The 26,827-nt window shown below is 43.9% G+C and overlaps 1 long non-coding RNA gene across 1 annotated transcript; it reads left to right on the top strand.

Moving 5' to 3' along the window:
* Nucleotides 1-7,153: 7,153 nt before the first annotated feature.
* Nucleotides 7,154-10,559, top strand: LOC132882881 (uncharacterized). Its single transcript, XR_009654258.1, has 3 exons — nt 7,154-7,294; nt 9,928-10,039; nt 10,199-10,559. It is a non-coding gene; the product is annotated as an uncharacterized LOC132882881 (long non-coding RNA).
* The last annotated feature ends 16,268 nt before the right edge of the window (nt 10,560-26,827 follow it).

The raw sequence follows: 26,827 nt of genomic DNA, 5'->3' as shown, positions 1-26,827 counted from the left end.
ATGTAGACTGGTTAGGCAAACTCCCATGCAACCTACAGTACCCTTGGGAGGGTAAAATGCTGGTCCAGTGTTCCACAACCAGGACAAAAAAAAAACATTATTCCTCCTGAATCTGAGGTTTCATGAACAGATGGACTCTCTTCTCCATCACCATTGCATTGACCTTCCCAGACCCAGGGAGGCTGAAGAGTGTGATCCTCTAAAGTTGGAACACACCCTCCAATCCTCTTTCTTAAAAAGGTGGATCACCACCCTAGTCTGCCAATCCAGAGGCACTGGACCTGGCCACCGCACAATGTTGAAGAGGCATGTCAACCAAGATAACATCCAGAGCCTGAAGGAACTCAGTGCAAATCTGTCTCCAGGGTCAGGCCCCAGTACCTCTGTTGTAGCCACGGTATTGTGCTTCCTGTGAGCCGAGGAATCACATTTTGTCTGGCCCCTCACCTAGGACCAATCTGCCTTGGGCAAGTTGCCCCCAAAAGCATAGCTCTTGGGATCACTCAGGCACTTAAACCCCTCAAACTTGATAAAGAGGTGATTCATGGAGGTGATGGAAGTCAAGTTCATTTTTATAGTGCTTTTAACAATAGACATTGTTGCAAAACAGCTTTACAGAATTTTAATGACTTTAAACATGAGCTAATTTTATCCATATGAACCCCAATGAGCAAGTCTTTGGTGACAGTGGCAAGGAAAAACTCCCTCAGACGACATGACATCCTCATGTTGACCTCGAGAGGAACCAGACTCAAAAGAATAGAATAGAATGCCTTTATTGTCACTATACACATGTACAATGAGATTAAAGCATCTCCAATATCAGTGCAAACAGCATGTAGAGAGGGAGAGAGAGAGGAAGGGGGGAAGGGAAAAGAGAGAGAGAAAAAAAAAGTGGGGGTGTAAGGTGCACAGTCTGAGGTGTATGTGTTGTGTTACACATTATGGAGTGAGGTATTGCACATATAAAGTATTGCACAGTGACAGTCACATTGTAAATTATTGCACGAGAGAGTCACATTATAAGATAAAAATATTACACATTATGAATTATTGCAAGGTAAGGTAAGGTGCACAGACTTGAGGTATATGTGCTGTGTGTAAGGTGCACAGTCCTGAGGTGTATGTTAGAGGTCTGCGCGGGTCGGATTTTTCAGTCCCGCTCCCGCCCGCGCCCGCATTGTGCAGTCCCACTTCCGCCCGTGCCCGCAAAGAATTATGATTTTCAGTCCCGCTCCCGCCCGTGCCCACAAAAAAATCTGGCAATCTGACTCTCTCTGCAAATTTAGGCATCTTAAAATGTTTTTATTAATGCCAAATAAAATATCCCGCACAAATTATATATGATAGACATAAATTAATAATTTATAAATTTTATTTCAAACACGTTTTTAGTTAGCGGGACTTCAGCTTATCACCGCTCCCGCCCGCACCGCATATGTGCACTCCCGCTCCCGCCCGCACGCGCATATGTGCACTTCCGGTCCCGCTCGCGTCCGCAATGAGCTTTCAAAATTTGTCCCGCGCTGCACCGCTTTGCGGCGGGTCCCGCGAGTGCAGGGCTCTAGTGTATGTGCTGTGTGTAAGGTGCACAGTCCTGAGGTGTATGTGTTGTGTGTAAGGTGCACAGTCCTGAGATGTATGTGTTGTGTGTAAGGTGCACAGTCCTGATGTGCATGTGTTGCGTTTCACATTCTGGAGTGTGGTATTGCACATTATAAAAGTATTGCATAGAGAGTCACCTTATAAAGTACTGCACATTTATAAATTAGTAAAATAGTAAAATAAAATAGACTATAAAGTCAGAGTATATCCGAGTTCAGGGCGGTTATGGCTTTTGGAAAGAAGCTGTTTTTTAATCTACTTGTCCTTGCCCTGATGCACCTGTAGCACCTCCCTGAGGGCAACAGGTTGAACACATCAAAGCCAGGGTGGGAGCTATCCTTGATAATATTCTTAGCTCTGCTAAGGCAGCGGGAGGTGTAAATGTCCATCAGGGAGGGGAGAGGGCAGCCAATGATCCTCTGTGCTGCCTTTACTACCCTCTGGAGCCTCTCCCTGTCTACAGCAGTGCAGCTGCCGTACCATACTGTAATACAGTACGTCAGGATGCTCAAAAGAGAACCCTCATTTGGGTGATAACAGATATCCATCCATTCATCATCTGTAGCCGCTTATCCTGTTCTACAGGGTCGCAGGCAAGCTGGAGCCTATCCCAGCTGACTATAGGCGAGAGGCAGGGTACATCCTGGGCAAGTTGGCAGGTTATTGCAGGGCTAACACAGAGACAACAACCATTCATACTCACATTCACACCAACAGTCACTTTAGAGCCACCAATTAACCTAACCTGCATGTCTTTGTGGGAAACCGGAGCACCCAGAGGAAACCCATGCAGACACAGGGAGAACATGCAAACTCCACACAGAAAGACCCTCGCTGGCCACTGGGCTCGAACCCAGGACCTTCTTGCTGTGAGGCGACAGTGCTAACCACTACACCGCCTGATAACAGATAACATGATCATAATATTTTTAACAGTTTTAACATGAAGTGGATATAATTATAATATTTTGTAAATATGCTAATAGTTTGTCAACTCACTACCAAAGATTTCTTCTTTCTATAAGAAATAAATTATAATCTGTTGTATACTCAGATAAAACCATCATATTCCACTCTATTTGACTCCATTTTCACTGTCTTCAGAAAATCTTCCTACTTCATGACAATCCACTGAATATACAAACTAGTGAAATGAGATGACAATTTCTGATTGCTTCTTGTGACTTTTAGAGCATGCATTATCTATTTTCACCTGAAAATAGCTTGCAATAAAGAGGTCATCTCTGGCTTGCTCATAAAACATGTGACTCTACACCTGGATTCCTGTAAAGCTGTTTTGTGACCAGGGCCGTTGACAGCTTTGGCTGGGCCCGGGACAAAATAATCTGAGTGGGCCCCCCCCCAAATAATCTGAGTGCCCCCCCCCCCCCCACACACACACACACACATACGCACGCACGCACATCGCCACACAGCAACCACCCACACCCAACCCCTCTTTTCACAGTCTCCATTCACTCCAACCCTTAAATAACAGGTATTCCAAGCCCATTATAACAGTCAACCATTTTATTTCAACATTTCAACATATTTTACAGTTTGAACATTTCCTTAGTCTGCAACTATTCAGGTGCGAAATGCAATGCGCCGGACTTTTGCTGTGGCAAAGTCGTCAATAAGGTCATTGAAGTCCAGCTTCTTTGCAAGTTCGCGCTCTATAGAGAGCATAGCCGCCTCTCCTGTGACATGTTTGAGCGCAGGTAGTTGATAAACCAAAATGATTGTTTACGGGATGGAACTGGGCCTCAATGAGAACGGAGTTATGGCTTTCCCGAAATCTGAACATAGAAGCATCACCACTAGTCACACACGGACTGGCCATTGGGAGTAGCGGGAGTGGTGGGCCGGTGGTTCAGTGTGGGCCAGCGGAGAAAAAAAAAAAAAAACAGTTGCGCGCTGGCCTTTAATATGATAAGCAATGTTAACAGTTTCTTTAAGAAACTGTTAACATTGCTTATCATATTAAAGGCCAGCGCGCAACTGTAATAAGCAATGTTAACAGTTTCTTAAAGAAACTGTTAACATTGCTTATCATATTAAAGGCCAGCGCGCAACTGTTTTTTTTTTTTTCTCTCTGCCGGCCCACCGGGAAAACTCCCGCTACTCCCGATGGCCAGTCCGTGTGTGCCACTAGTGATGTGTACAGTGAGTTTTTCAGTGTATTTTTTTGTCTTGTTTTTCAGAAACGTCCTTTCTGTACTCGATTTAGAATGTTACAAAAAAAATTGACACCCTCCCAACCACGTAACATTAGCCTATCTGACCTGGGGGCTGACACGTTTATTACGGATAAACCAAAAGGATTACAACGTTCCCTGGATATAGAACTGGACCGAGAAGATTTCAAAATCTTAACGTGTAAGCAACAACAATAAAACAGAGGTTGTTTTATTCATTTAGGGCTTATTAGGCTACTTTCATTAATTGCGCTTTTTATACAGGCCTATCATTTTTCACTTGAGCAAGGGAATTGTTTGAAGAGTATCCAGTCTAAGCGAAAGTTTAATGTTTTGCAACAGACTAACCTCAAAACACCCCATTTATAGCCCATTCGTTACATTAAACTCTATCTAGCTGGCAATTTCACATGCCGTCGTATCTACACGGGATGATTTCCAACAAAATAAGGTTTAATTAACAAGAGGCAGCGTTCCACGGGCTTTCAGCTAACCGGAGTCCAGCTCAGCGCAGCTCAGCAAGCGTGCCTAAAACATTTGGATATGATTGCGGGCCAATGTGCTATTCTTTGCTTCATTGAGATATATGCAACACAGTGTTATTAAACCGATATGTTTATGAAATAATTCAATGCCCTGTGCATTTCAGTGTTCACTCAGTGTACCCTGCTATCCCCTACTTTATAATTATGAATGGCGCGTCGCGCGTGCTGGGGTTACATTACGGAGCTGGAAAAAAGTTATCTGTGTCTTACCTGGCTCAGCTGCCCCACTGCCTTCACCACCTGCTGCATCATCTGAATTTTTTCTAAAATATCTATGCAGTGAGCCCCTGAGGCTCTTGGCTTCATCTCTTTTTCTCTTTTCTTTTCTTTGCTCCTGACTTGTGCATGTTAGCAAACAGGCTCGCACGCTTATTGTCGAAGCGTTATGATGGAATAGTGCCGTGTTATTTGGCGCCTTAATCAAAGACCAAACCATTTCTGCATTAGGGGTGGTAGGTGGGTTCTTGAATCTATTTTCGAAGACGATAAAGGCAAAAGAACCAGAAATCATTCATTGAATGCAAATATAGCACATTTTTCTCCCCCAAATCAACGCATTTTGAAATGAAACAGAATGATTAATGGCATCTTCATGAGGGACCAGTTCTGGGCCCCCCCCTCATGCCTGGGCCCGGGACAAAATACCCGGTTGTCCCCCCCTGTCGACGGCCCTGTTTGTGACAATGTGTATCTTTTTAAAACTTCAATGCAAATAAAATTTAATTAAATTAAGAAGACCTCTCGATTTTTCATGATCAATGCAAAGCTAGTGGAATGAGATATTTTTTTAGTGTGCTTGACCTTCAGACTCAGTATGTTGACTCTGTGTGCAACTTGTGTGTGACAGCTAGCATGCTGATCGTTATCTCTTTCTCACCCAAACACCTTTTGCTCCTGTTGACCACAAACAACATATTTAGCACAGAGAGTAGTTTTGTTTTTCATCATGGCCTGCTATGTTTCCCCGGATGTTCAGGCATTTAGTTTTCATACTTTTTACAAAAGCTGATCACTTTTTTCTTGTTTTATTCAAGTTGCTGATTTCCAATCCATGAAGTTAAACTATCAGGTTATTCTGATTTACTACTTTCACCTACTGGGAGGGGAGAGGGCAGCCAATGATCCTCTGTGCTGCCTTTACTACCCTCTGGAGCCTCTCCCTGTCTACAGCAGTGCAGCTGCCGTACCATACTGTAATGCAGTACATCAGTATGCTCAAAAGAGAACCCATCCTCATTTGGGTGATAACAGATATCCATCCATTCATCATCTGTAGCTGCTTATCCTGTTCTACAGCGTCGCAGGCAAGCTGGAGCCTATCCCAGCTGACTATGGGCGAGAGGTAGGGTACATCCTGGGCAAGTTGCCAGGTTATTGCAGGGCTAACACAGAGACAACAACCATTCATACTCACATTCACACCAACAGTCACTTTAGGGCCACCAATTAACCTAACCTGCATGTCTTTGTGGGAAACTGGAGCACCCAGAGGAAACCCATGCAGACACAGGGAGAACATGCAAACTCCACACAGAAAGACCCTCGCTGGCCACTGGGCTCGAACCCAGGACCTTCTTGCTGTGAGGTGACAGTGCTAACCACTACACCGCCTGATAACAGATAACATGATCATAATATTTTTAACAGTTTTAACATGAAGTGGATATAATTATAATCTTTTGTAAATATGCTAATAGTTTGTCAACTCACTACCAAAGATTTCTTCTTTCTATAAGAAATAAATTATAATCTGTTGTATACTCAGATAAAACCATCATATTCCACTCTATTTGACTACATTTTCACTGTCTTCAGAAAATCTTCCTACTTCATGACAATCCACTGAATATACAAACTAGTGAAATGAGATGACAATTTCTGATTGCTTCTTGTGACTTTTAGAGCATGCATTATCTATTTTCACCCGAAAATAGTTTGCAATAAAGAGGTCATCTCTGGCTTGCTCATAAAACATGTGACTCTACACCTGGATTCCTGTAAAGCTGTTTTGTGACAATGTGTATCTTTTTAAAACTTCAATGCAAATAAAATTTAATTAAATTAAGAAGACCTCTCGATTTTTCATGATCAATGCAAAGCTAGTGGAATGAGATATTTTTTTAGTGTGTTTGGCCTTCAGACTCAGTATGTTGACTCTGTGTGCAACTTGTGTGTCACAGCTAGCATGCTGATCGTTATCTCTTTCTCACCCAAACACCTTTTGCTCCTGTTGACCACAAACAACATATTTAGCACAGAGAGTAGTTTTGTTTTTCATCATGGCCTGCTATGTTTCCCCGGATGTTCAGGCATTTAGTTTTCATACTTTTTACAAAAGCTGATCACTTTTTTCTTGTTTTATTCAAGTTGCTGATTTTCAATCCATGAAGTTAAACTATCAGGTTATTCTGATTTACTACTTTCACCTACTTTAATATAAAACAAGTCTAAGAGTACAATTATCACCAATTCAAAGAAGTATACATACTTACTTGCTTGTGTGATTAAAGTATTTATTGTGTGTGATTGTTTGCAGTGTTGATTATAAATTTAATGATGCTCTTTATTCAAAGAAAACTGAAACTATTCTGATACATAATATGTGAGTTTGGCTATGAGGTGTTAAATGCTGCTCAGTTCTGTGTTAGTTAAGGTGAAAACCACAGCTGGGTTTCCTGTGGAAGAGGTGCTTTTTCCCCCTCTTGGTCACATTTCATTACTTACAATCTGAGCCCCCCTACTCACCCACCCCCAAACCACATACTCCCACACCTCTAATCAGCTAATAAAACTACTGCCGAGGTGATGTTTGCATTCACACGATTCTGTAAACATCGTGATCATCATCCTTATCATCATCATCATCATCATCACCATCAGCAGTCATGATCTTCCCTTTTCTCCTGCTGGGTGTTGCCTGCCTGCAGTCATTCACAGTGGCCAACAGTAAGATAAAGTCCATCTTTTGAATTTCTTATCTATTTTTATTTGTATTATTGTCTGTATTTGCTGAATTCAACTTAAAGTGGTGCATAATTGCTTTGCACTTAATTGGGATTGTTGTGAATTCTGATTCATAAAACTGCCAGGTTTGTTCTTCTATGTCACAATATTGAGAGCAGAATTCTAAAACAAACAAAAAAAAATCACTAATCTTTCAGGCATGATGCTTTATTCTTGCTTAGTAATGAGTCTGTTGCGGCACGGTGGTGTAGTGGTTAGCACGGTCGCCTCACAGCAAGAAGGTTTCAGGTTTGAGCCCAGTGGCCAGCGAGGGCCTTTCTGTGTGGAGTTTGCATGTTCTCCCCATGTCTGCGTGGGTTTCCTCTGGGTGCTCCGGTTTCCCCCACAATCCAAAGACATGCAGTTAAGGTTGACATGGGGCGGCCTTGGGCTGAGGTGCCCTTGAGCAAGGTACCTGACCCCTGACTGCTCCCTGGGCACTCTGGTGTGGCTGCCCACTGCTCTGAGTGTATGTGTGGGTTAAATGCAGAGGATGAATTTCACTGTGCTTGAAGTGTGCATGTGACAAATAAAGGTTTCTTCTTCTCTGTTGTTGAATTTTGGTATGAAAACATACCAGGTTGCTTAAAAGGCATAATGTTCCCAATGAAAGTGTGTTGGACATACACCCAAAAATCTCTTGCAGGTTTTGATATATTCAATTTAACTTTTTTACTTTAAAAGCTTAGTATTCATTACTTCCAACTCATGTTATTGTACTTGAGATCAGTCTTGGTCTCGAGTCCTGTCTCAAGATTACTTTTTGAAGGTCTCGGTCATGTCTCAGAATCGACCTTATTTTTACTCGGTCTTGTCTCAGTCTAAGACTGAAAAGACTTGGGATTTTATTTCAAGACTGGTCAAGACCACATCTGGGAGGATTTCATTAAACTGCCTGTCATAATGTGGGATGTAAAAATTCCTGTTTCAAATGCACACAATAACATGACTCACTGCTAGTTTGAAATTTTTGTGATTGTTAATGGCTGTCACCCCTCCTTGATATCTGTTTGGCATGCTTGGAACTGTTTTTGGCCAGTTTCCTTGCTAATTGTTTGAGTCCAAAGACATGCAGTTAAGTTAACTGGCTAAAGTGTGAATGGTTGTTTGTCTGGAAAAGCAAGCTAACGGTGGATGAAGTGTGCTCAAGATAGATGTAGACAACTTCATAAGAGGTTGTTTGACAAGCCAATTGGCCTACAGGGTCTTGACAATAGATAGGTTTATATGTATGTTCCTGTACTTTACCTATCCATCCATCCATCCATCCATTATTTGTAGCCGCTTATCCTGTCCTACAGGGTCACAGGCAAGCTGGAGCCTATCCCAGCTGACTACGGGCGAAAGGCGGGGTTCACCCTGGACAAGTCGCCAGGTCATCACAGGGCTGACACATATGCCGCTTTTCCACTACAAACGCGGCTGAGTCGGGCTGAGCCGTGCCGTGCTGAGTCGAGCTGAGCGGGGCTGTTGGAGTTGCATTTCGACTACAACCGCGCTGAACCGTGCTGGCTGGAAGTGGGTGGACACATTGGGTGGAGTTAGCGAAAGTGGGTGGACGTCACGTGATGTCGTTAAGCAGCGCAAACAGTGACATCAGTGAGCTTTTAAGCGGTAGTCTCACGACCCGGATAGTAAACAATAAACATGGAGGACATGGAGTCGTTAGTGTTGCTGGTCTTGGTGCTGTGGCTTGTTGTCACCGACAACGCCAACAGATACTGGCAAGAGCGTATAGATGAGGCGAGGCGCATAAGGCTTCAGAAATTCTCATAATTCTCCTTCTTCCGGGTTTACGGTGTTTACAGATCCCAGCGCGCTCGCGGGGCGTGTGTGGGCATGTGAGGACACTCCTCCTCACCAATCAGTGCACAGGGGAGTGTCTGCTCACGCCCCTAGCCTCACTCAGCTCGGTTTGGCTCGCTTCAGCCCCACTCCAAAACGGTGCGAGTTTTAGGGGCTAAGCAGGGCTGAAGCGAGCTGAGTCATGCTGGTTTTTGGTAGTCGAAACGCGAGCCGTGTCAGGCTGAAGTGAGCTGAAGCGAGCTGAAGTGAGCTGAAAAAGGGTAGTGGAAAAGGGCCATTAGACACAGACAACCATTCACACCTATGGTCAATTTAGAGCCACCAATTATCCTAACCTGCATGCCTTTGGACTGTGGGGGAAACCAGAGCACCTGGAGGAAACCCACGCAGACACAGGGAGAGCATGCAAAATCCACGCAGAAGGCCCCTGTCGCCGCTGGGCTCAAACCCAGGACTTTCTTGCTGTGAGGCGACAGTGCTAACCACTACACCACTGTACCGCCCTGTACTTTACCTAACTGATCACATTTTTTTTCCGGAGGGTGGGGGGTAATGGGGAAGCATGAGCATACTCTCATACCACCATCAGTTATTTTTACCATCAATTATCACTAATAAAGTAAAGCTTAACTCTAAAAGGCAGATTAAAGGTATATCACATGCATCCTTTCCAGGTACGAGGTAAAATATACATACTGAAGGTACAAAATGTCGGGTATAAACAAAGACAAGTCCATACTTTCAATACATGAATCACTGTTTTCACACAGATGTAGATGGAGTAGAAGAATGCTGTTTCATATTTGCCAAGGTTGTAATCCCTGTGAGAGTCATTCAAGACTACAGGGAAACAAGGATTGACTGTACACATCGTGGAGTCATGTAAGCTTTCACCACATAATCTTTATTTTTATTCATTTCAGAATAACAGTTGTGTTAAATTGTAACTTAGCGTCCTGATCCTCAGAACTGCAGTTCTTCTGGATATTCTGAAAATGTATTTTGTGTTGTTGTTAACCCAGATTTTCTCATCTCCTACAGTTTTTCCTTATTTAATGGTCGCAGGGTGTGTGGCAACCCCAGTCTGGACTGGGTGCAACGAAGAATGAAGAAAATTGACCAACGGCAGTTTGAAAATTCAACTGCACCAGTGAATAAATCTTAATTATATTTTCTGCAATGCGCCTTTCATCCATCTATAGTTTGTTGCTTTGCACAGAGGTATAAATATCATCTTTGAACATAAACATTTGCTTTAATGATTTTGGCACTATATCACTGATTTGAAATGCAGGCTGTTGGCATGAATTCATTTTATTTGTTGCATTAATTCATTAAAGTACATTTGTATTCCTCATTATCATATTTTTTCTGTTAAATAAACTCACATTTGAAAAGGAAACATTGCTGTTTGTATATAATGAAACTCTAATAGCTACATTTGAATATTATAAAAGAAACAGATTTGCTTCTTGATAAAGAAAGTGTAAAAGAAGCACTGTTTTATGAGACCTGTTCAACATTTCAATGAGTTTATAAACATTCAGAAAGCAAAGTTGGATCACTATGTGCAATTCCATGTTACACATACAGCAGTATATAATCAGGATCAAGGTTCACTTTTGAAACATCCTGTCATTCATTCCATGGATATGTTTAAACAGTTAGTATATTAAATACTGTTACAAACACTGTGACAAAACTGATGTTACGTCAAAATCCCTGTACAGAATTTTCACCATATCAACAATTACACACATTTTTTTAATGCTTATGTGGAGCGTCCACTGTATAAGTCCCTGTGAATGAACTGTTACTATAGAAACAATAACGCTTTAGAGCGAGTGCATTAATTGCCTATAGATCTTAATTACTATTACTTCCTGATCAATCACAATCCAGAAATCAACAGCACTAGCTAACCCTCGATTGGAATATCAGCATGGCTGTGAATCATCTGTAAACATGATACTACAGGGGTACATACACATTCATGGACAAATTTGAGGAAAGATTGGATTTTTTGCCCAAAAATAGCGCCCCCAGTGGCGAAATATCACAGAAATTGGGTAACATGTCAGAAGCCCAATGAGTGATTTGCGTGTGAAGTATGAGCAGTTTTGAGCAATTAGAAGATTTGTTATGAATTTTTAAGCCTGTAAAATTTTGCATTGAAAATTGATTGATGTATAACTTCTGAACGGTTTATGCTACGCGAAACGTATTTAGTAACTTTTGTCAGCCATGTCTGTAGATGATGTGTATCAATTTTGGTGACATTCCTATGAACGGTATAGGAGGAGTTGCGCCGTCTTCGTGGCCATGCATTTCGCACAAAAGTGAAATTACCTCACTTCCTGTTGGGCGTGGCTAATGCATTGGCATTACATTTTTGTCCGGCTTAGTGAGATACATATGCCTACCAAATGGCATGCCACTACTACAAACTACATGGCAACCAGGCACCTTAATGCGGGAGGCCAAAATCACAACGAGTTAGGGGGCGCTATAGAGGCCCTGAGGCCCGCCTGGATCTGGGCTTCTGGTTCTCACTAGTGGTGGCAGTCTAAGAAAAAGGAGCCAAATTTCGTGCGTTGTCGACCATGGCAGGCGCCCCAATAAGGGTCTTGTAAAGAGTTTGCTTGCCAAGTTTGACAAATCAGAAGCTGCAATATCATTTCTGCCATAACCAGCACCCCCAGGGGCGAAAGTGCACAAAATTTGGCGTACATGTCAGGTGAGCTATGAAGAGTTTGCGTATGAAGTTTGATGACAATTGAGTAAATAGAAGATGAGATATAGATTTTTGAAGAATAAATTTTTTGGTTTTTCCCATGTCAGTAGGTGGCGCTATGCTGTACATGAGCGATTATGAGTTGGAAAAATAAGTGTCTCCAACAGCAACGCACTATCACAAGGTAGTGGTGTGAAGGAAAAGCATTATGGAATTATTTACCAAAAACCCGTTTTGGAGCAATTGCGTCGGCCAAAAACAGCGCCCCCCATGGACGAAAACTCCCAAAATGTGGTATACATGACATGGCAGGTAGTAAGAGGGTGGCCGTGAAGTTTGACCAAATTTGAGGAAAGATTGGATTTTTTGCCCAAAAATAGCGCCCCCAGTGGCGAAATATCACAGAAATTGGGTAACATGTCAGAAGCCCAATGAGTGATTTGCGTGTGAAGTATGAGCAGTTTTGAGCAATTAGAAGATTTGTTATGAATTTTTAAGCATGTAAAACTTTGCATTGAAAATTGATTGACGTATAACTTCTGAACGGTTTATGCAACGTGAACCGTATTTAGTAACTTTTGTCAGCCATGTCTGTAGATGATGTGTATCAATTTTGGTGACATTCCTATGAAAGGTCTAGGAGGAGTTGCGCCGTCTTCGTGGCCATGCATTTCGCACAAAAGTGAAATTACCTCACTTCCTGTTGGGCGTGGCTAATGCATTGGCATTACATTTTTGTCCGGCTTAGTGAGATACATATGCGGACCAAATGGCATGCCACTACTACAAACTACATGGCAACCAGGCACCTTAATGCGGGAGACCAAAATCACAACGACTTAGGGGGTGCTATAGAGGCCCTGAGCCCCGGCCAAGTTTGGGCTTTTGGGTCTGAGTAGCGGTGGCAATTCTCGGAACTGGTGCCAAATTTCGTGCGTTTTCGCCCATGGCAAGCGCCCCGAAAATGGCCCAACAGCGGAGAAAAATAAAGAAGAAGAAGAAGAAGAAGACGGAAGAATAATTAAAGCCGCAAGCGGCCTCGACGGGCCCTCGCGCCAGCGGCCAAGGGGGGCGGGGGCATGCGTCCCCGTGAAAGACCTTCCACAGCTTCCTCGGCAAGAGACATTACTCCCACAATGGCGACAAAGCACAGAATTGGACACATGGCAACAATAGGGTCTCGCACTGAACGGTGCTCGGGGCCTAATAATAAAAATAATAATAATAATCCTTCAAAAACAATAGGGTCTTGCACTGGACGGTGCTCGGGCCCTAATAATAATAACTAGAAACTATATGCCAAGCAGGCACCTTAATGCGAGAGGCAAAAATCACAACACGTTAGGGGGCGCTATAGAGGCCCTGAGGCCCGCCTGGATCTGGGCTTCTGGTTCTCAGTAGCGGTGGCAGTCTAAGAAAAAGGAGCCAAATCTCGTGCGTTGTCGACCATGGCAAGCGCCCCAATAAGGGTCTTGTAAAGAGTTTGCTTGCCAAGTTTGACAAATCAGAAGCTGCAATATCATTTTTGCCATAACCAGCACCCCCAGGGGCGAAAGTGCACAAAATTTGGCGTATATGTCAGGTGAGCTATGAAGAGTTTGCGTATGAAGTTTGATGACAAGTGAGTAAATAGAAGATGAGATATAGATTTTTCAAGAATAAATATTTTGGTTTTTCCCATGTCAGTAGGTGGCGCCATGCTGTACATGAGCGATTATGAGTTGGAAAAATAAGTGTCTACAACAGCAACGTACTATCACAAGGTAGTGGTGTGAAGGAAAAGAGGAAAGATTGGATTTTTTGCCCAAAAATAGCGCCCCCAGTGGCGAAATATCACAGAAATTGGGTAACATGTCAGAAGCCCAATGCGGGATTTGCGTGTGAAGTATGAGCAGTTTTGAGCAATTAGAAGATTTGTTATGAATTGTTAAGCATGTAAAATTTTGCATTGAAAATTGATTGACGTATAACTTCTGAACGGTTTATGCTACGTGAAACGTATTAAGTACTTTTTGGCAGCCATGTCTGTAGATGATGTGTATCAATTTTGGTGACATTCCTATGAACGGTCTAGGAGGAGGTGCGCCGTCTTCGTGGCAATGCATTTCGCACAAAAGTGAAATTACCTCACTTCCTGTTGGGCGTGGCTAATGCATTCGCAATACATTTTTGTCCGGCTTAGTGAGATACATATGCGTACCAAATGGCATGCCACTACTACAAACTACATGGCAACCAGGCACCTTAATGCGGGAGGCCAAAATCACAACGAGTTAGGGGGCGCTATAGAGGCCCTGAGGCCCGCCTGGATCTGGGCTTCTGGTTCTCAGTAGCGGTGGCAGTCTAAGAAAAAGGAGCCAAATTTCGTGCGTTGTCGACCATGGCAAGCGCCCCAATAAGGGTCTTGTAAAGAGTTTGCTTGCCAAGTTTGACAAATCAGAAGCTGCAATATCATTTCTGCCATAACCAGCACCCCCAGGGGCGAAAGTGCACAAAATTTGGCGTACATGTCAGGTGAGCTATGACGAGTTTGCGTATGAAGTTTGATGACAATTGAGTAAATAGAAGATGAGATATAGATTTTTGAAGAATTAATTTTTTGGTTTTTCCCATGTCAGAAGGTGGCGCTATGCTGTACATGAGCGTTTATGAGTTGGAAAAATAAGCGTCTACAACAGCAACGTACTATCACAAGGTAGTGGTGTGAAGGAAAAGCATTATGGAATTATTTACCAAAAACCCGTTTTGGAGCAATTGCGTCGGCCAGAAACAGCGCCCCCCATGGACGAAAATTCCCAAAATGTGGTATACATGACATGGGAGGTAGTAAGAGGGTGGCCGTGAAGTTTGACCAAATTTGAGGAAAGATTGGATTTTTTGCCCAAAAATAGCGCCCCCAGTGGCGAAATATCACAGATATTGGGTAACATGTCAGAAGCCGAATGAGTGATTTGCGTGTGAAGTATGAGCAGTTTTGAGCAATCAGAAGATTTGTTATGAATTTTTAAGCATGTAAAATTTTGCATCGAAAATTGATTGACGTATAACTTCTGAACGGTTTATCCTACGTGAAACGTATTTAGTAACTTTTGTCAGCCCTGTCTGTAGATGATGTATATCAATTTTGGTGACATTCCTATGAACGGTCTAGGAGGAGTTGCGCCGTCTTCGTGGCCATGCATTTCGCACAAAAGTGAAATTACCTCACTTCCTGTTGGGCGTGGCTAATGCATTGGCATTACATTTTTGTCCGGCTTAGTGAGATACATATGCGTACCAAATGGCATGCCACTACTACGAACTACATGGCAACCAGGCACCTTAATGCGGGAGACCAAAATCACAACGACTTAGGGGGCGCTATAGAGGCCCTGAGCCCCGGCCAAGTTTGGGCTTTTGGGGCTGAGTAGCGGTGGCAATTCTCGGAACTGGTGCCAAATTTCGTGCGTTTTCGCCCATGGCAAGCGCCCCGAAAATGGCCCAACAGCGGAGAAAAATAAAGAAGAAGAAGAAGACGGAAGAATAATTAAAGCCGCAAGCGGCCTCGACGGGCCCTCGCGCCAGCGGCCAAGGGGGGCGGGGGCATGCGTCCCCGCGAAATACCTTCCACAGCTTCTTTGGCAAGAGACATTACTCCCACAATGGTGACAAAGCACACAATTGGACACAGAGTACACGGTGCGCTGAGATGTTGTCATGGACAGAACATTTTATGGCATGGCTTCCCAACCAAATTAATGTATTTACCTCATCAGTCACCAAGCTATAGCTACATAGGATTGTCTTCTGTTAGACATCTATTAGTCTGTATGTAACGCTACAACACTTGCTCCCTACTGCCTACCCATTCCCCACAAGTCATGTGTGTTTAAGGCAACCAAAACAACATACTCCTGGTGCCTCATGATTGTAAACACCTCTCCTGCAACTGCTGCAGTGCAGTGAGCGCCCCCAGTGGTCCACAAGTCATGTGTGTTTAAGGCAACCAAAACAACATACTCCTGGTGCCTCATGATTGTAAACACATCTCCTGCAACTGCTACAGCGCAATGAGCGCCCCCAGTGGTGAAAGTTCACCAAATTTGGTATACATGTCAAGGGACCTATGAAGAGTTGTTTTCTAAAGTTTGATCAAGTTTGACCAATCAGAAGCCGAGATATAAATTGTTGCCTGAAAACAGCGCCCCCAGTGGCAAAAGTTCACAAAATTTGGCACATATGTCAGGTGACCTGTTAAGAGTGTGCTTATCAAGTTTGATCAAGATTGAGAAAATAGAAGATGAGATATTGATTTTTGAAGAATAAATTTTTTGGTTTCTCCCATGTCAGTAGGTGGCGCTATGCTACAACACTTGCTCCCGACTGCCTACCCATTCCCCACAAGTCATGTGTGTTTAAGGCAACCAAAACAACATACTCCTGGTGCCTCATGATTGTAAACACCTCTCCTGCAACTGCTACAGTGCAATGAGCGCCCCCACTGGTCCACAAGTCATGTGTGTTTAAGGCAACCAAAACAACATACTCCTGGGGCCTCATGATTGTAAACACCTCTCCTGCAACTGCTACAGCGCAATGAGCGCCCCCAGTGGTGAAAGTTCACCAAATTTGGTATACATGTCAAGGGACCTATGAAGAGTTGTTTTGTAAAGTTTGATCAAGTTTGACCTATGAGAAGCCGAGATATAAATTGTTGCCTGAAAACAGCGCCCCCAGTGGCAAAAGTTCACAAAATTTGGCAAATATGTCAGGTGACCTGTTAAGAGTGTGCGTATCAAGATTGATCAAGATTGAGAAAATAGAAGATGAGATATTGATTTTTGAAGAATAAATTTTTTGGTTTCTCCCATGTCAGTAGGTGGCGCTATGCTGCACATGAGCGATTATGAGTTGGAAAAATAAGTGTCTACAACAGCAACGTACTATCACAAGGTAGTGGTGTGAAGGAGAAGCATTATGGAATTATTTACCAAAAATCTGTTTTGGAGCAATTGCGTCGGCCAAAAACAGCGCCCCCCATGGACGAAAATTCCCAAAATGAGGTGTACATGACATGGGAGGTAGTAAGAGGGTGGCCGTGAAGTTTGACCAAATTTGAGGAAAGATTGGATTTTTTGCCCAAAAATAGCGCCCCCAGTGGCGAAATATCACAGAAATTGGGGAACATGTCAGATGCCCAATGAGTGATTTGCGTGTGAAGTATGAGCAGGTTTGAGCAATTTGAAGATATGTTATGAATTTTTAAGCATGTAAAATTTTGCATTGAAAATTGATTGACGTATAACTTCTGAACGGTTTATTCTACGTGAAACATATTTAGGAACTTTTGTCAGCCATGTCTGTAGATGATGTGTATCAATTTTGGTGACATTCCTATGAACGGTCTAGGAGGAGTTGCGCCGTTTTCGTGGCCATGCATTTCGCACAAAAGTGAAATTACCTTACTTCCTGTTGGGCGTGGCTAATGCATTGGCATTACATTTTTGTCCGGCTTAGTGAGATACATATGCCTACCAAATGGCATGCCACTACTACAAACTACATGGCAACCAGGCACCTTAATGCGGGAGCCCAAAATCACAATGAGTTAGGGGGCGCTATAGAGGCCCTGAGGCCTGCCTGGATCTGGGCTTCTGGTTCTCAGTAGCGGTGGGAGTCTAAGAAAAAGGAGCCAAATTTCGTGCGATGTCGACCATGGCAAGCGCCCCAAAAAGGGTCTTGTAAAGAGTTTGCTTGCCAAGTTTGACAAATCAGAAGCTGCAATATCATTTCTGCCATAACCCGCACCCCCAGGGGCGAAAGTGCACAAAATTTGGCGTACATGTCAGGTGAGCTATGAAGAGTTTGCGTATGAAGTTTGATGACAATTGAGTGAACAGAAGATGAGATATAGATTTTTGAAGAATAAATTTTTTGGTTTTTCCCATGTCAGTAGGTGGCGCTATGCTGTACATGAGTGATTATGAGATGGAAAAATAAGTGTCCACAACAGCAACGCACTATCACAAGGTAGTGGTGTAAAGGAAAAGCATTATGGAATAATTTACCAAAAACCCGTTTTGGAGAAATTGCGTCGGCCAAAAACAGCGCCCCCCATGGACGAAAATTCCCAAAATGTGGTATACATGACATGGGAGGTAGTAAGAGGGTGGCCGTGAAGTTTGACCAAATTTGAGGAAAGATTGGATTTTTTGCCCAAAAATAGCGCCCCCAGTGGCGAAATATCACAGAAATTGGGTAACATGTCAGAAGCCCAATGAGTGATTAGCGTGTGAAGTATGAGCAGTGTTGAGCAATTAGAAGATTTGTTATGAATTTTTTAGCATGTAAAATTTTGAAGTGAAAATTGATTGACGTATAACTTCTGAACGGTTTATCCTACGTGAAAGGTATTTAGTAACTTTTGTCAGCCATGTCTGTAGATGATGGGTATCAATTTTGGTGACATTCCTATGAACGGTCTAGGAGGAGTTGCGCCGTCTTCGTGGCCATGCATTTCACACAAAAGTGAAATTACCTCACTTCCTGTTGGGCGTGGCTAATGCATTGGCATTACATTTTTGTCCGGTTTAGTGAGATCCATATGCATTCCAAATGGCATGCCACTACTACAAACTATATGGCAACCAGGCACCTTAATGCGGGAGGCCAAAATCACAACGACTTAGGGGGCGCTATAGAGGCCCTGAGCCCCGGCCAAGTGTGGATTTTTGGTTCTGAGTAGCGGTGGCAATTCTCGGAAGTGGCGCCAAATTTCGCGCGTTTTCGCCCATGGCAAGCGCCCCGAAAATGGCCCAACAGCGGAGAAAAATAAAGAAGAAGAATAATTAAAGCCGCAAGCGGCCTCGACGGGCCCTCGCGCCAGCGGCCAAGGGGGGCGGGGGCATGCGTCCCCGCGAAACACAGTCCACAGCTTCTTCGGCAAGAGACATTACTCCCACAATGGCGACAAAGCACAGAATTGGACACATGGCAACAATAGGGTCTCGCACTGTACGGTGCTCTGGGGGCGCTATAGAGGCCCTGAGGCCCGCCTGGATCTGGGCTTCTGGTTCTCAGTAGCGGTGGCAGTCTAAGAAAAAGGAGCCAAATTTCGTGCGTTGTCGACCATGGCAAGCGCCCCAGTAAGGGTCTTGTAAAGAGTTTGCTTGCCAAGTTTGACAAATCAGAAGCTGCAATATCATTTCTGCCATAACCAGCACCCCCAGGGGCGAAAGTGCAGAAAATTTGGCGTACATGTCAGGTGGGCTATGAAGAGTTTGCGTATGAAGTTTGATGACAATTGAGTAAATAGAAGATGAGATATAGATTTTTGAAGAATAAATTTTCTGGTTTTTCCCATGTCAGTAGGTGGCGCTATGCTGTACATGAGCGATTATGAGTTGGAAAAATAAGTGTCTACAACAGCAACGCACTATCACAAGGTAGTGGTGTGAAGGAAAAGCATTTTGGAATTATTTACCAAAAACCCGTTGTGGAGCAATTGCGTCGGCCAAAAACAGCGCCCCCCATTGACAAAAATTCCCAAAATGTGGTATACATGACATGGGAGGTAGGAAGAGGGTGGCCTTGAAGTTTGACCAAATTTGAGGAAAGATTGGATTTTTTGCACAAAAATAGCGCCCCCAGTGGCGAAATATCACAGAAATTGGGTAACATGTCAGAAGCCCAATGAGTGATTTACGTGTGAAGTATGAGCAGTTTTGAGCAATTAGAAGATTTATGAATTTTTAAGCGTGTAAAATTTTGCATTGAAAATTGATTGACGTATAACTTCTGAACGGTTTACGCTACGTGAAACGTATTTAGTAACTTTTGTCAGCCATGTCTGTAGATGATGTGTATCAATTTTGGTGACATTCCTATGAACGATCTAGGAGGAGTTGCGCCGTCTTCGTGGCCATGCATTTCGCACAGAAGTGAAATTACCTCACTTCCTGTTGGGCATGGCTAATGCATTGGCATTACATTTTTGTCCGGCTTAGTGAGATACATATGTGAACCAAATGGCATGCCACTACTACAAACTACATGGCAACCAGGCACCTTAATGCGGGAGGCGAAAATCACAACGAGTTAGGGGGCGCTATAGAGGCCCTGAGGCCCGCCTGGGTCTGGGCTTCTGGTTCTCAGTAGCGGTGGCAGTCTAAGAAAAAGGAGCCAAATTTCGTGCGTTGTCAACCATGGCAAGCGCCCCAATAAGGGTCTTGTAAAGAGTTTGCTTGCCAAGTCTGACAAATCAGAAGCTGCAATATCATTTCTGCCATAACCAGCACCCCCAGGGGCGAAAGTGCACAAAATTTGGCGTACATGTCAGGTGAGCTATGAAGAGTTTGTGTATGAAGTTTGATGACAATTGAGTAAATAGAAGATGAGATATAGATTTTTGAAGAATAAATTTTTTGGTTTTTCCCATGTCAGTAGGTGGCGCTATGCTGTACATGAGCGATTATGAGTTGGAAAAGTAAGTGTCTACAAGAGCAACGCACTATCACAAGGTAGTGGTGTGAAGGAAAAGCATTATGGAATTATTTACCAAAAACCCGTTTTGGAGCAATTGTGTCGGCCAAAAACAGCGCCCCCCATGGACGAAAATTCCCAAAATGTGGTATACATGACATGGGAGGTAGTAAGAGGGTGGCCGTGAAGTTTGACCAAATTTGAGGAAAGATTGGATTTTTTGCCCAAAAATAGCGCCCCCAGTGGCGAAATATCACAGAAATTGGGTAACATGTCAGAAGCCCAATGCGTGATTTGCGTGTGAAGTATGAGCAGTTTTGAGCAATCAGAAGATTTGTTATGAATTTTTAAGCATGTAAAATTTTGCATGGAAAATTGATTGACGTATAACTTCTGAACGGTTAATCCTACGTGAAAGGTATTTAGTAACTTTTGTCAGCCATGTCTGTAGATGATGTGTATCAATTTTGGTGACATTCCTATGAACGGTCTAGGAGGAGTTGCGCCGTCTTCGTGGCCATGCATTTCGCACAAAAGTGAAATTACCTCACTTCCTGTTGGGCGTGGCTAATGCATAGGCATTACATTTTTGTCCGGCTTAGTGAGTTACATATGCGTACCAAATGGCATGCCACTACTACAAACTACACGGCACCCAGGCACCTTAATGCGGGAGACCAAAATCACAACGACTTAGGGGGCGCTATAGAGGCCCTGAGCCCCGGCCAAGTTTGTGCTTTTGGGTCTGAGTAGCGGTGGCAATTCTCGGAACTGGTGCCAAATTTCGTGCGTTTTCGCCCATGGCAAGTGCCCCGAAAATGGCCCAACAGCGGAGAAAAATAAAGAAGAAGACGGAAGAATAATAATAGTGAACTCTTACAAGAACAATAGGGCCTTCGCCCATAGGGCTCGGGCCCTAATTAAAGCCGCAAGCGGCCTCGACGGGCCCTCGCGCCAGCGGCCAAGGGGGGCGGGGGCATGCGTCCCCGCGAAATACCTTCCACAGCTTCTTCGGCAAGAGACATTACTCCCACAATGGCGACAAAGCACAGAATTGGACACAGAGTACACGGTGCGCTGAGATGTTGTCATGGACAGAACATTTTATGCCATGGCTTCCCAACCAAATTAATGTATTTACCTCATCAGTCACCAAGCTAAAGCTACATAGGATTGTCTTCTGTTAGACATCTATTAGTCTGTATGTAATGCTACAACACTTGCTCCCGACTGCCTACCCATTCCCCACAAGTCATGTGTGTTTAAGGCAACAAAAACAACATACTCCTGGTGCCTCATGATTGTAAACACCTCTCCTGCAACTGCTACAGCGCAATGAGCGCCCCCAGTGGTGAAAGTTCACCAAATTTGGTATACATGTCAAGGGACCCATGAAGAGTTGTTGTGTCAAGTTTGATCAAGTTTGACCAATCAGAAGCCGAGATATAAATTGTTGCCTGAAAACAGCGCCCCCAGTGGCAAAAGTTCACAAAATTTGGCACATATGTCAGGTGACCTGTTAAGAGTGTGCGGATCAAGTTTGATCAAGATTGAGTAAATAGAAGATGAGATATTGATTTTTGAAGAATAAATGTTTTGGTTTTTCCCATGTCAGTAGGTGGCGCTATGCTGTACATGAGAGATTATGAGTTGGAAAAAATAAGTGTCTACAACAGCAACGTACTATCACAAGGTAGTGGTGTGAAGGAAAAGAGGAAAGATTGGATTTTTTGCCCAAAAATAGCGCCCCCAGTGGCGAAATATCACAGAAATTGGGTAAGATGTCAGAAGCCCAATGAGGGATTTGCGTGTGAAGTATGAGCAGTTTTGAGCAATTAGAAGATTTGTTATGAATTGTTAAGCATGTAAAATTTTGCATTGAAAATTGATTGACGTATAACTTCTGAACGGTTTATGCTACGTGAAACGTATTAAGTACCTTTTGGCAGCCATGTCTGTAGATTATGTGTATCAATTTTGGTGACTTTCCTATGAACGGTCTAGGAGGAGTTGCGCCGTCTTCGTGGCCATGCATTTCGCACAAAAGTGAAATTACCTCACTTCCTGTTGGGCGTGGCTAATGCATTGGCATTACATTTTTGTCCGGCTTAGTGAGATACATATGCGTACCAAATGGCATGCCACTACTACAAACTACATGGCAACCAGGCACCTTAATGCGGGGGGCCAAAATCACAATGAGTAAGGGGGCGCTATAGAGGCCCTGAGGCCCGCCTGGATCTGGGCTTCTGGTTCTCAGTAGCGGTGGCAGTCTAAGAAAAAGGAGCCAAATTTTGTGCGTTGTCGACCATGGCAAGCGCCCCAATAAGGGTCTTGTAAAGAGTTTGCTTGCCAAGTTTGACAAATCAGAAGCTGCAATATCATTTCTGCCATAACCAGCACCCCCAGGGGCGAAAGTGCACAAAATTTGGCGTACATGTCAGGTGAGCTATGAAGAGTTTGCGTATAAAGTTTGATGACAATTGAGTAAATAGAAGATGAGATATAGATTTTTGAAGAATAAATTTTTTGGTTTTTCCCATGTCAGAAGGTGGCGCTATGCTGTACATGAGCGATTATGAGTTGGAAAAATGAGCGTCTACAACAGCAACGTACTATCACAAGGTAGTGGTGTGAAGGAAAAGCATTATGGAATTATTTACCAAAAACCCGTTTTGGAGCAATTGCGTCGGCCAGAAACAGCGCCCCCCCATGGACGAAAATTCCCAAAATGTGGTATACATGACATGGGAGGTAGTAAGAGGGTGGCCGTGAAGTATGACCAAATTTGAGGAAAGATTGGATTTTTTGCCCAAAAATAGCGCCCCCAGTGGCGAAATATCACAGATATTGGGTAACATGTCAGAAGCCCAATGAGTGATTTGCGTGTGAAGTATGAGCAGTTTTGAGCAATCAGAAGATTTGTTATGAATTTTTAAGCATGTAAAATTTTGCATCGAAAATTGATTGACGTATAACTTCTGAACGGTTTATCCTACGTGAAACGTATTTAGTAACTTTTGTCAGCCATGTCTGTAGATGATGTGTATCAATTTTGGTGACATTCCTATGAACGGTCTAGGAGGAGTTGCGCCGTCTTCGTGGCCATGCAGTTCGCACAAAAGTGAAATTACCTCACTTCCTGTTGGGCGTGGCTAATGCATTGGCAATACATTTTTGTCCGGCTTAGTGAGATACATATGCGTACCAAATGGCATGCCACTACTACGAACTACATGGCAACCAGGCACCTTAATGCGGGAGACCAAAATCACAACGACTTAGGGGGCGCTATAGAGGCCCTGAGCCCCGGCCAAGTTTGGGCTTTTGGGTCTGAGTAGCGGTGGCAATTCTCGGAACTGGTGCCAAATTTCGTGCGTTTTCGCCCATGGCAAGTGCCCCGAAAATGGCCCAACAGCGGAGAAAAATAAAGAAGACGGAAGAATAATAATAGTGAACTCTTACAAGAACAATAGGGCCTTCGCCCATAGGGCTCGGGCCCTAATTAAAGCCGCAAGCGGCCTCGACGGGCCCTCGCGCCAGCGGCCAAGGGGGGCGGGGGCATGCGTCCCCGCGAAACACCTTCCACAGCTTCTTCGGCAAGAGACATTACTCCCACAATGGCGACAAAGCACAGAATTGGACACATGGCAACAATAGGGTCTCGCACTGTACGGTGCTCTGGGGGCGCTATAGAGGCCCTGAGGCCCGCCTGGATCTGGGCTTCTGGTTCTCAGTAGCGGTGGCAGTCTAAGAAAAAGGAGCCAAATTTCGTGCGTTGTCGACCATGGCAAGCGCCCCAGTAAGGGTCTTGTAAAGAGTTTGCTTGCCAAGTTTGACAAATCAGAAGCTGCAATATCATTTCTGCCATAACCAGCACCCCCAGGGGCGAAAGTGCAGAAAATTTGGCGTACATGTCAGGTGGGCTATGAAGAGTTTGCGTATGAAGTTTGATGACAATTGAGTAAATAGAAGATGAGATATGGTTTTTGAAGAATAAATTTTCTGCTTTTTCCCATGTCTGTAGGTGGCGCTATGCTGTACATGAGCGATTATGAGTTGGAAAAATAAGTGTCTACAACAGCAACGCACTATCACAAGGTAGTGGTGTGAAGGAAAAGCATTTTGGAATTATTTACCAAAAACCCGTTGTGGAGCAATTGCGTCGGCCAAAAACAGCGCCCCCCATTGACAAAAATTCCCAAAATGTGGTATACATGACATGGGAGGTAGGAAGAGGGTGGCCTTGAAGTTTGACCAAATTTGAGGAAAGATTGGATTTTTTGCACAAAAATAGCGCCCCCAGTGGCGAAATATCACAGAAATTGGGTAACATGTCAGAAGCCCAATGAGTGATTTACGTGTGAAGTATGAGCAGTTTTGAGCAATTAGAAGATTTATGAATTTTTAAGCGTGTAAAATTTTGCATTGAAAATTGATTGACGTATAACTTCTGAACGGTTTACGCTACGTGAAACGTATTTAGTAACTTTTGTCAGCCATGTCTGTAGATGATGTGTATCAATTTTGGTGACATTCCTATGAACGGTCTAGGAGGAGTTGCGCCGTCTTCGTGGCCATGCATTTCGCACAGAAGTGAAATTACCTCACTTCCTGTTGGGCATGGCTAATGCATTGGCATTACATTTTTGTCCGGCTTAGTGAGATACATATGTGTACCAAATGGCATGCCACTACTACAAACTACATGGCAACCAGGCACCTTAATGCGGGAGGCGAAAATCACAACGAGTTAGGGGGCGCTATAGAGGCCCTGAGGCCCGCCTGGGTCTGGGCTTCTGGTTCTCAGTAGCGGTGGCAGTCTAAGAAAAAGGAGCCAAATTTCGTGCGTTGTCAACCATGGCAAGCGCCCCAATAAGGGTCTTTTTAAAGAGTTTGCTTGCCAAGTCTGACAAATCAGAAGCTGCAATATCATTTCTGCCATAACCAGCACCCCCAGGGGCGAAAGTGCACAAAATTTGGCGTACATGTCAGGTGAGCTATGAAGAGTTTGTGTATGAAGTTTGATGACAATTGAGTAAATAGAAGATGAGATATAGATTTTTGAAGAATAAATTTTTTGGTTTTTCCCATGTCAGTAGGTGGCGCTATGCTGTACATGAGCGATTATGAGTTGGAAAAGTAAGTGTCTACAAGAGCAACGCACTATCACAAGGTAGTGGTGTGAAGGAAAAGCATTATGGAATTATTTACCAAAAACCCGTTTTGGAGCAATTGTGTCGGCCAAAAACAGCGCCCCCCATGGACGAAAATTCCCAAAATGTGGTATACATGACATGGGAGGTAGTAAGAGGGTGGCCGTGAAGTTTGACCAAATTTGAGGAAAGATTGGATTTTTTGCCCAAAAATAGCGCCCCCAGTGGCGAAATATCACAGAAATTGGGTAACATGTCAGAAGCCCAATGCGTGATTTGCGTGTGAAGTATGAGCAGTTTTGAGCAATCAGAAGATTTGTTATGAATTTTTAAGCATGTAAAATTTTGCATGGAAAATTGATTGACGTATAACTTCTGAACGGTTAATCCTACGTGAAAGATATTTAGTAACTTTTGTCAGCCATGTCTGTAGATGATGTGTATCAATTTTGGTGACATTCCTATGAACGGTCTAGGAGGAGTTGCGCCGTCTTCGTGGCCATGCATTTCGCACAAAAGTGAAATTACCTCACTTCCTGTTGGGCGTGGCTAATGCATAGGCATTACATTTTTGTCCGGCTTAGTGAGTTACATATGCGTACCAAATGGCATGCCACTACTACAAACTACACGGCACCCAGGCACCTTAATGCGGGAGACCAAAATCACAACGACTTAGGGGGCGCTATAGAGGCCCTGAGCCCCGGCCAAGTTTGTGCTTTTGGGTCGGAGTAGCGGTGGCAATTCTCGGAACTGGTGCCAAATTTCGTGCGTTTTCGCCCATGGCAAGTGCCCCGAAAATGGCCCAACAGCGGAGAAAAATAAAGAAGAAGACGGAAGAATAATAATAGTGAACTCTTACAAGAACAATAGGGCCTTCGCCCATAGGGCTCGGGCCCTAATAATAGTGAACTCTTACAAGAACAATAGGGCCTTCGCCCTATAGGGCTCGGGCCCTAATTAAAGCCGCAAGCGGCCTCGACGGGCCCTCGCGCCAGCGGCCAAGGGGGGCGGGGGCATGCGTCCCCGCGAAATACCTTCCACAGCTTCTTCGGCAAGAGACATTACTCCCACATTGGCGACAAAGCACAGAATCGGACACAGAGTACACGGTGCGCTGAGATGTTGTCATGGACAGAAAATTGTATGCCATGGCTTCCCAACCAAATTAATGTATTTACCTCATCAGTCACCAAGCTATAGCTACATAGGATTGTCTTCTGTTAGACATCTATTAGTCTGTATGTAACGCTACAACACTTGCTCCCGACTGCCTACCCATTCCCCACAAGTCATGTGTGTTTAAGGCAACCAAAACAA

This window comes from Neoarius graeffei, chromosome 1, assembly GCF_027579695.1.
Source record: "Neoarius graeffei isolate fNeoGra1 chromosome 1, fNeoGra1.pri, whole genome shotgun sequence".
Taxonomy (NCBI): Eukaryota; Metazoa; Chordata; class Actinopteri; order Siluriformes; family Ariidae; genus Neoarius; species Neoarius graeffei.
The sequence above is the reverse complement of the archived record's forward strand: the minus strand, read 5'-3'. Positions and strand labels throughout refer to the sequence as shown.